The sequence below is a fragment of the Nyctereutes procyonoides genome, unplaced genomic scaffold (assembly GCF_905146905.1).
Source record: "Nyctereutes procyonoides isolate TBG_1078 unplaced genomic scaffold, NYPRO_anot_genome, whole genome shotgun sequence".
In the NCBI taxonomy this organism is placed as follows: Eukaryota; Metazoa; Chordata; class Mammalia; order Carnivora; family Canidae; genus Nyctereutes; species Nyctereutes procyonoides.
The window spans coordinates 22,740,912-22,751,989 of record NW_026575042.1 but is presented as its reverse complement, the minus strand read 5'-3'; the positions used below and the strand labels follow the sequence as shown (position 1 = coordinate 22,751,989).

The 11,078-nt window shown below is 34.1% G+C and overlaps 1 pseudogene; it reads right to left on the bottom strand.

The window, feature by feature from the left end:
- Positions 1–4,014: 4,014 nt before the first annotated feature.
- LOC129507331 (60S ribosomal protein L35a-like) lies at positions 4,015–4,343 on the bottom strand (annotated as a pseudogene).
- Between the last annotated feature and the right edge of the window lie 6,735 nt (positions 4,344–11,078).

The window sequence follows — 11,078 nt, the reverse complement described above, 5'->3', positions numbered from 1 at the left end:
AACAACAACAACAAAAAGTCTAAAAACCAAAAATAAATAATCAGGCATTGTACGATTAAAATGAAATGTAACATTCATGTCATTGGAGTTTAATGAGTAGAAGAAAAAGAGAAAAAAGTCCTTGCAGAAGTGATGACTTCCTAAATTTGGCAAAATATACGAAACGACAGATTCAGGAATCTTAGGAAACTCCAAACAAGATCAACCCAAAGAATTCCCATAGAAAGATACATCATAGTCAAACTTATGAAAATTAAAGACAAAGGAAAAATCTTGAAAGCAGCAAAATAAGAACACCTTACCTAGATGCAAAAAATTATTTTAATAATGGTAAATTTTTTTGTCAGAAACCATGAAGGACAGAAGAAAATAGCACAACATTTTTCAAGTGCTGAAGAAACAAAAACTATTAATACGAAATCCCATATACAGAGAAATTATCCTTTAATAATGAAAGAGAAATTGAAACTATTCAGAGGAAGGAAAGCTAAGAGAATTTATTGTTGGCAGGTCTACCCTAAAAGAATAGCTAGAAGAATTTCTCTAAACAGAGAGGGGGAAAAAAAAAGAGGATCTTAATTGGAACATAAAAAAGGAATAAAATATACACTAAGCAAAAATGTTGGTAAATACGATAGATTTTCTTTCTCCTATTTTCTAGTGATGTTTTCCTTTAAACTAAAAAATGATAGTATCACTGTGTATAGTGATTCTAAATATATATATAGAAGAAATATTTAAGGTGATTATATTATAAATAGGAAGGATAAAAGGACTAAAAGGAGGTAAGTTCTCTATACTTCATATAGACTGGTAGAATGACAATACCCATCGACTATAATAAGCTACGTATATATAATGTTATGCCGAGAGCAACCACTGAAAAAAATTACAAAAAGATACTTTAAAAAATATATAGATAATTCAAAATGGTATTCTAAAAATGATTACAAATAATCTACAAAAAACAAGAAAATGGGAAAAAAATAAAGGGAAAACAAAAAAAAAATGGCAGACTGAAGACCTAACATATTGATACTTACATTAAATATAAAAGGTCTAAACATATCAATTAAAAGACAGAGAGTGTCAGAGTGGGTTAAAAATTGTGATGCCAGAAACTCACATATGATGTAGGCAGGTTAAATGAAAAAAGATGAAAAAGATATGTAATGAAAAAATTAATAAGAAGAAAGCTGGAGTAACTATATTAACATTAAAGTGGATTTCAGATCATAGAATATAAGTAGAGACAAATTATATATGAATTATCTGAATTATATTTGACAAAAGGATTAATCTATCAAGATTATACATATGCAAGAGAGCTATAAAGTATGTGAAATAAGAACTGAGAGAATTAAAAGTAGTAGAAACAGACAGATCCACAATTATAGTTAGGGACTTCAATGCCCTATCTAAACAACTGATGGAACAACTAGAGAAAAAAACAAAAAAAACAATATATAATTCAACAATATCATCAATCAATAAAATTGAATGGACATTTACAGAAAACTCCACCCCAAAAAAGCAGAATATGCATTATTTTAAAGTTCCCATGGAATGTATACCAAGATAGACCATATCCATATCCATAAAATAATTCTTAAAATTTTTAAATTGAAATTAGAATATGTTTTTAGAGCAAAATAGAATTAAGATATAAACAAATTGATAACGGAAATATAACCGAATTACCCAACAATAGGAAACTAGGAAACATACTTCTAAATGACACATGGACTAAGAGCAAGTACTAAGAAAAAAATTAGGTTATATTGAACTGAATAAAAATGAAAACAAAATATATCAAAATATGTGGGATGCAACAAAGCAGTGCTAAAAGGAAAATTTATAGTGCTAAATATAGACATTATAAAAAGAGAAAAGCCTCAAATATATAATCTAGGTTCTCACCTCAAAAACCTTGCAAGGGGCCCCTGGGTGGCTCAGTTAGTTGGGTGTCTGACTCTTAGCTTTGTCTGGGGTTGTGATCATGGGATCCAGCTCCACATCAAGCTCTTCACTCAGTGCAGAGTCATCTGGAGATTCTCTCCCTCTCCCTCTGTCCCTCCCTGCCCTCTCTCTCTTTCTCAAATAAATAAATAAAATATTTTTTTAAACCTAGCAAAAAAAAAGAGCAAAATAAACTCAAAACAAGCCAGAAAAAAGGAAATAAAGATAAAGTAGAAGTAAATGAATTTGAAAACAGCAAAACAATAAGGTTGATGAAACTTGCAAACTTCCAGCAAGAATAACAAAGAAAAAAGGAAGACCTAAATTATCAATACTAAAAATAAAACAAGATATCACTAAAGACCCTTTGACCTCAAGTAATACTAATAATGAGGAGGAAGAAGAGGAGAAAATACTACAGACAATTCTATGCCAGTGGAGTTAACAATGTAAACAAAATGAACCAATTCCTTGAAAAGTAGCATTAGCAAACATACCCAATATGAAATAAATAATCTGAATAGGGCTGTAACTATTAAGGAAGTTGAGTTCATAATTTAAAAACTCCAAGAGAAAAATCTCCAGACCCAGATGTTTTCACTGGAGAAACCAGTGAAGAATTAACATCAGTTCTAAACAAACTCTTAGAAGATAGAAATAAAGGGACCATTTCTTTATGCAATATTAAATTAATATTACCATGATACGAAAACCAAGGACAATAAACAAATGGAAAACTTTAAGACCTCAAAAACAAAAATTTTAGGATGTAGAATTCAGAAATATATTAAAATAATTATACACCATAACCAAGTGGGGCTTATTCCAGTGATTCAGTATTGGTTCAATATTCAAAACTAAATCTAATCCTCCATATTAACAGACTAAAGAAAAACCACATGATCATATCAATATATGCAGTAAAAAATTTGACAAAATTCAACAGTCTTTATGATAAAAACTCCTAGAAACATAGTAGAGAGAAGTGTCCTCAATTTGAAAAATAGCATATATAAAAACCTTATAGCTAACATTATTCTTAATAGTTAAAGACTGAAAAAAAATAGTTAAAGACTGAATGCTTTCTTCCTAAATTCAGGAGCAAGATAAATACATCCATGTCACCACTCTTAGTGGTGGAAATTCTAACCAGTTCATTAAGGCAAAAAGAGAAAGGAAGGAAGGAAGGAAGGAAGGAAGGAAGGAAGGAAGGAAGGAAGGAAGGAAGGAAGGAAGGAAGGAAGGAAAACAGCTTAGAAAGGAATAAATAAAACTTTCCCTATTTGCTGTGACATGATGTTATGTGTAGAACATACTTGAGAATCAACAAAAAAACAGAACTAAGTGAATTCAGCCATGTTACAGGATACAAAAATAGATAGACACCAAAAATTTTAAATACCACTTACAGTCATTCAAGAGAGAATGAAATAGGGGTACATCTAACAAAACATGCATTCAGAAACTGCAATAATCTGGTGAAAGAAATCAAAGAAAATCGCAATAAATGGAAAGACATACTGAATTCATAGGTTGGAAAACTCCACATAGACAAAGGTGAATTCCTATAAATTGATATGCAAGTTTACAATAATTCCTATCAAAATCTCTGCAAGAAAAGATTAGTATAGAAAGGCAAAGGAACTAGAACAGCTAAAAGAATTCTGAAAAAAATAAATAAAATGGGGGAATTCCCTTTCCTGATTTCAAGATCATATACTTACAGCAATCAAAACTGTGTGGAACAAAAGAGAGAATTACAAAATAGGCTCATGAATATGCCCAACTGATATTTGACAAAGTTGCAAAAGCAGTGCAGTGAAAATGAAACCTTTGCTAAAACATGAATACCCATAGGCCAAGTATAAATAAATAAGTAAGTCTCTGTTAAGTCTCACACGTTGTAAAAAAAATTAGCCAAAATGAGTCATGTTCATAATGTGTCAAACAGAAAACTATCTATAGAACATTGGAGGGTATAATAAATATTTTTAAAGGTTTTATTTATTTATTCATTAGAGACATCCATTCCCCTGTTTTTTTTGTTTTTTAAGTTTAAATCCTTGAGGGGTACAGCATCACGTGGATTCTGTGGCCAATAGCTTTCACAGGAAGGTTGCTTCGGAATTTGGCACGAACCATGCGGCTATTTCCATGAGCACGAGTTACTTTCCCCCCAGATTACTCTGGTTTTGCTTGGTTTGCCACCAGGAGTTACTGTGTTGTTCTTTGCTTTGTAGACATAAGGACATCGCTTGCCGAGATAGAACCGTTTCATCTCAAGCATAAACACCTTCGATCTTAAGTAGAGCTGTGTGCTCCCTCTGGTTCCGGAGACCCCGTTTATAGCCGGCAAAAATGGCCTTGGACCAAAGCCTAACAGAGAGAGGCAGAGACACAGGCAGAGGGAGAAGCAGCCTCCCTGCAGGAGCCTGATGTGGGACTCGATTCCAGAACTCCAGGATCATGTCCTGAGCCAAAGGCAGATGCTCAACCACTGAGCCACCCAGGCGTCCCTTATAATAAATATTTTTGTTGCATCTTTAGTCTTGGATTAAAGGGGGTTGCTATGCTTATCCACAAGAACTACATAAAGAATATTTAATTCAGGTAGTAAATATTATACCAGAAATAAAAAACTTAGAATAATTAAAGTAAGATATGCAATGTTATATACACTGATTTAAGATTTATTTAGAATTCGAAAATTAGTGATTTGGACAATTGAGAATTCTCTTTTGAATTCTACATGGCACTAAACAATTTAACTGACAGTGTGGTCCCTGCCCGGGTACAGAAACTAGGCGTATACAATATTTTTGGTTCTTTTTTTTTTTTTTAATGTCAGTGATCAATAAATTAAAAATAAAATGAAATTACACTTTTTGTAAGTCTGAGGCAGGAGGCTTTAGCTAGAATTTAACTGTTCATATGAACATATTATCTCTGACATGTGGAAATTTGTTTCTTTATCATTAGGAATTATCTGCTTTAAAAAAGATGAGTGAAAGGCACCTACCTGGGTGGCTCAGTGGCTGAGCATCTGCCTTTGGCTCAGGTCATGATCCCGGGGTCCTGGGATGGAGTCACTTATTGGGCTCCCTATGGGGAGCCTGCTTCTCCCTCTGCCTGTGTCTCTGCTTCTCTCTTCCTGTGTCTCTAATGAATAAATAAATAAATCTTAAAAAAAAAAAAAAGGAAGAGCATCTGAGTGGCTCAGTCAGTTCAGTGGTTGCCTTTGGCTCGTCATGATCCCAGGGTCATGGGTTTGAGTGCTGCCTCAGGCTCCCTGCTTGGGGAGTCTGCTTCTCCTTCTCCCCATTCCCCTGCTTATGCTCATGCTCTCTCTCAAATAAATAAAGTCTTTAAAAAAGGGATCTGGGGGAGGGAAGTGAGGGAGATACATCCTTAAAAATACATCATGAATTTTCCCATTGCATTCTATCAACTTTCCTCTCCCTTGCCAGAAACAGGTTCTTTTTCATCACTTTAAGGTCAAGCAAAATTTTATAAGGGATATAGGAGATAAGAAAATATTTAAAATCTTATCCTTCTTTTTTTATACCTGAGAGAAGAAATGTGCAGTAGAAATATGTGAGTCATAAATATAACCAATGTATGTAATTTTAAAATTCCTACTAGGCATACTAGAAAAAAAATAAAATAGATTAAATTAATATTAACATAATTTTATTTAGCCTAATATATTCAAAGATTTATTGTTTCAACATAAAAATATTAGGTATTTTATGTGCTTTTCCTACACTAAGTCTTTGAAATCTGGTATGTATTTTACACTTGCAATGCTTTCAGTTCAGACTAGCCACACTTCAACTGCTCACTAGCCACTGTCTAGTGGCTCCCATATTGGACAGTGCAGATTAGAGAATAAAAAGCAATGTTTTCTTTATTTAAAAAGATTTCATGCGCTGATTTTGGCCACCCTATTTCCTTGGCATGCCTAAAATCTTCATGTATTTATGCTGCTAGATTAATCTATGGATTAAAATGGACTTTTTAATAGTAATATACAATTGCATATTCAAGGTTGGTTTATTTCTTCATCAGGTCTTTATTCCTTTTTGTGAACTAAAAATTGACTGTAATTGCGTGGAAAATCAAGAACAAACTGCAACATTTTGCAATAGTTCTGTAGTAGTGATATAATAATAGATCACATTAATCAAAAGAAAAAGATGTGCTCCTGAACATCTTTTGCACTTACTTTTTTTTTAATTGAAATATAGTTGACATGTAATGTTATATTACTTTCAGGTGTACAATATGATGATTTGACAAGTTTATATGTTATGTTATACTTAACCACAGTGTAGCTACCATCTGTCACCATACAACACTATTAAAATATCATTGACTATATTCACTAGGTTGTACTTTTCATTTCCATGACTTATTCATTACATAACTGGAAGACTGTACCTCCCACTCCCCTTAACCCATCTTGCCCATCATTCCAATACCTTCCTCTCTGGTAACCACTGCCTTCACTGTATTGATGAGTCTGTTTCTACTCTTTGTTGCTTATTCATTCATTTTGTTTTATAGATTCCCTAAATAAGTGAAATCATATAGTTTTTGTCTTTCTCTGATTTATTTCAGTTAGTATAATACCCTCTAGGTCCATCCATGTTGCTGTAAAGGGCAAGATCTCATTCTTTTTTTATGGCTGAGCAATACTCCATTAATTTATATATATATATATATATTATAATTATATATATATTTACATACACACCAATTATTTATCCATTCTCTTCTTATGAGCACTTGGATTGCTTTCATATCTCCATTATTGTGAATTAATGCTGCAATAAATGTAAGGGTGATGTATCTTTTCAAATGGGTGTTTCTGGTTTTTTGAGTTTTTTTCCACCACATACCCAGTGGTGGAATTATTGGATCATACGGTATTTCATTTTGTAATTTTGAGAAACGTCAATACTGTGTTCCACACTGGCAACACCAATTTACATTTCTACCAAAAGTGTACAAGGGTTATTTTTTTCTCCTTATCCTTGTCAGCACTTGTTATTTCTTGTCTTTTTGATACTAGTCATTCTGACAGGTGTAAGGTGATATGTCATTGTGGTTTTGATTTGCATTTCCCTGATGGTTAGTGATGTTAAGCATCTTTCCATGTGTCTGTGGCCATCTGTAAGTCTTTGGAAAAATGTATATTCAGGCCATCTTCCAATTTTTTAATCAGACATTTTTGGTGTTGAGTAAGGTTTTTGTATATTTTGAATATTAAACCTGTCAGATATATCATTTTCAAATATCTTTTCCCATTCAGCAGTTTGCTTTTTCATTTTGTTGATGGTTTCCTGTGCTGTGCAAATTTTTTTTATTTTGATGTAGTCTCAATAGCTTTTCTTTTTTTCTTTTGACTATCTATCTCACTTATTTCAACTCTGGTTCATTAATTCTTACCTTCTACTAATATCTAGTAACCTTGGGTGCTTCTTTGGCTGTCTTTTCTTGTTTATGCTTGGCTTTCCTTCTCTTTATTTTATTTTTTTTGTGTGTGTGTATCTGTTATAGTTTTTTGTTTTGTGATTACCATGTAGAACCATGAGGTTCACAAACGCCATTCTAAATATATAGCGGTCTAAATTAAGTTGATGGTCACCTAAGTTTGAAAGAATGCTAAAATGACTTCATTGTTACTTACGCCTCAAGATTTTATGTATACATTGTCATATATTTACATATTTTTCTTTTTGTGAACCCCCTTAGCTATTTTTTTAGATATAATCAATTTACTACCTTTGGTTTTTAATCTTCACATTAGCTATACAAGTGATTGCACTTTTATCTGTATTATCTGTTTGCTTTTAGTAATGTTTTATATACTTTTATAATTTTCCTCTAATTATGGATTTTTCTTTTCTATTTAAAAATATCACTTTAAAATTCCTTGTAAACCAAGTTTAGTGGTGACAAATTCCTTTAACATTAGTCTGGGAAACTCTTTAGCTCTCCTTCCGTTCTTAATAATCTTATCAGGTGGAGTATTCTTGCTTGTAAGTTTTTTCCTTCAGAAGTTTTAATATATCCTGCCACTCCCCTCTGGCCTGCAAAGTTTTTGCTGAAAAATTAGCTGATAGGATTTGCCTTTTACATAACCAGTTGCTTCTCTCTTGCTGCAAATTCTCTCTGTATCTTTAATCTTTGACATTTTAATTATTATGTATTTTGGTGTGGAACTCCTTGGGTCCATCTTACTTAGAATTCTCTGCTTCTTAAACTTGAATGTCTGCTTCCTTCCCTAGGTTAGGGAAGTTTTCCACTATTATTTCTTCAAGTAAATTTTCTTTTTTTAAAAAGAATTTTTATTTATTTATTCATGAGAGAGGCAGAGACATAGGCAGAGGGAGAAGCAGACTCCCTTCAGGGAGCATGATGTGGGACTCAATTCCAAGACCCCTGGATCATGACCTGAGCCAAAGACAGATGCTCAACCACTGAGCCACCCAGACACCCTCAAATAAATTTTCTGCTCCTTTTGTTCTTTCACTTCTTGGACCCCTACGATGCTAATGTTTGGCTCACTTGATGTTGTCTAAGAAATCTCTTATCCTAATTTTTTTCTATTATTTTTTTCTTTTTGCTATTCATCATGGTGGCTTTCCATTGCCCTGGCTCCCAGATGGCTGATTTGTTCTTCTGCAGCCTTTAATCTACTGCTGATTTCCTCTAGTATATTTCTCACTTTAGTTACTGAATTCTTCAACTCTGATTTTTGAAATAGATTCTCTTAGTTGAAGTTCTTACTGAATTCATCACTCTTCTCTCCAGTCTGGTGAGCATTTTTATGGCTATTACTTTGAACTCTTTATCATGTAGATTATTTTTGTTTCATTTAGTTCTTTTTCTAGGGTTTTGTCTTATTCTTTCCTTTAGAACATATTTCTCAGGCTCCTCATTTTGCTTGACTTTCTGTTTTTATATTATGAGTTAGGTAGAATAGTTACGTCTCCTAAACTTGAAGGGATGATCTTGTGTATGGTCATCATCTGTATAGACTGCATTGCCTGGTTACTTTGGCTGGTCAGAGCTGTGGCTATCATAGGCTGGGGGTCTCAGGGTACTCTGTGCTGGGGATAATGTGGTGGGATGGCTGGAGCTGAAGTGGATGCAGACCCAGGCAGTCCTGGGTGTCTCTGCACAGAGGGCAACCTGGCCAGACTGTTAAAGTTGAAGTGGTACAAGCAAGGGAGTAATCAGGCTTTCCACACATAGGTTGTCTTGAGAAGACAACTAAATCCAAAGCGAGTACAAGCCAACGTGTCCTGGGGTACTCCTCACAGGAAGCAACATGGTGATTTGGCAAAAACCAAGGCAGGCATGGGGCAGAAGTTCCCAGGGTGTTCTGTGCAGATGGCATCCTGGCAGTGTGGCTGTAGTCAAAGCAGTATGGGCTTGAAGTGTCCTGGGGAGCTTTGCCCCTCTCACCTTGGTGAGATGGCTGGACCCATAATGAGTGATAACTAGGGGTGCCCCAATTTGTGCCACACTGAGGCTGCCTTGATGTGATGGCTAGGGCTAGTGTGAGATAGGGACCCCTTCATTTTCCCCTCATTTTAGTCATCTCTGGACTTGCTGCATTGACAGACACAGAACACAACCACTACCTCCCGCCTCCATGGCTACTACCTTCTTCTGAGCCACCATCTTTAACTCTCTAGATTATTTAATAGCCCTGGAATTCTCCCTTCCTTCTGCCTGTGATTCTCCATAGTCTATTCTGAACAGAGAAACCAGAGGAGCTATAACAGTTTATATAATTTCTCTAAGCAAACTTTGCAATTCATTAATTTTTCTTTCTTAGAGTAAACACAACAATGCCCCTGAACCATACACAACTTGGCCCTCATTATCTCTCAGATTTCAGTTCCTTCTGTTCTTCCCAATTCATACTCTATCCCAAACACCCTGGCCTCACTGATGTTCTTTGAACAAACTGGCAAAATCCATTTGTGAGTTCTCTACACAGGCTGTTCCCTATGCCTAGAATGCTCTTTCTAAATGTCTACATGGTTTCTTTCTCAGCTCCATCAACTCTTTGCTTACTTTGCTTACTTTCACTTTTTCAGTGAAGTCTAATACATATATATATATATTAGATTATATAAATATATATATCTTGATCTAGGGAATTTGCTTGTTTTGTTTACTGTTGCATCCTCTTACCTAACAGAATGCATAAGTACCATGCTAGATAGTCAATATGTACTCATTAAATATATTAATGAACTGGAGGTCAGCAATTTTACACTTCAGTAAGCTACCTAGTGCAATTGGACTGTGCATTAATATCAAAAGAGCTTTTACTTCTATAAGAAATCCAGAAGATTCGCACTTCTTCATGGTTTATTCTATTTCATTCATTATATTCTTGTTAATGAGAAGTATTTGACCTTTCATCATGACTCTGCATATACAAACTTGGCAATGAACAGCAATAGAATATAACACAATTTGGCACCTTTGATTAATGAACTTAAGATATTTTTATTCAGGCACAATTCACCAGGCAACGTGAAACCAGAGTCGCCTCATTAAATTGTTAAGGTAGTCTATAAAGTAGAAGTCCTATAAATTGGGTAAGGTAAGGATTAGCAGAGGAGAAAGCAATCATGTATATACAGAAAGAGTCTTTTTCTTAAAACTTCTTTGGATTGGTGACTTATCAACATTAGCCACTAACTGGCAATAATTCACATGTATTCAAACCCAAAACTTTTCAGCAAATGTGAGGTTTTAACATGGCTGGCTAGTGAGGGGTAACAGGCTACTCCAGCATGTACATACTTAAAGGAAACTATTTATTTCTTATGACTCTTTGAGCTATTTTAGAGTAATAGCAGACCTGAATAAGTAAACCTGAAAATAGTGTGTGGGGTCTCCTTTGGGACTTCTGCTTCAAGTTAATTGTTTTCATTTTTTCTATTTCTATTTAAAGTTAGAAAACTCCATCCTATACATTATAAACTCCCTGGGAGCATATGACTGTATATGTTTAACTGCTTCATTTTAGAAATCAACAATCACACACTAGTATATTAAATAATTATCCAGAAAATTAAGAGGATATA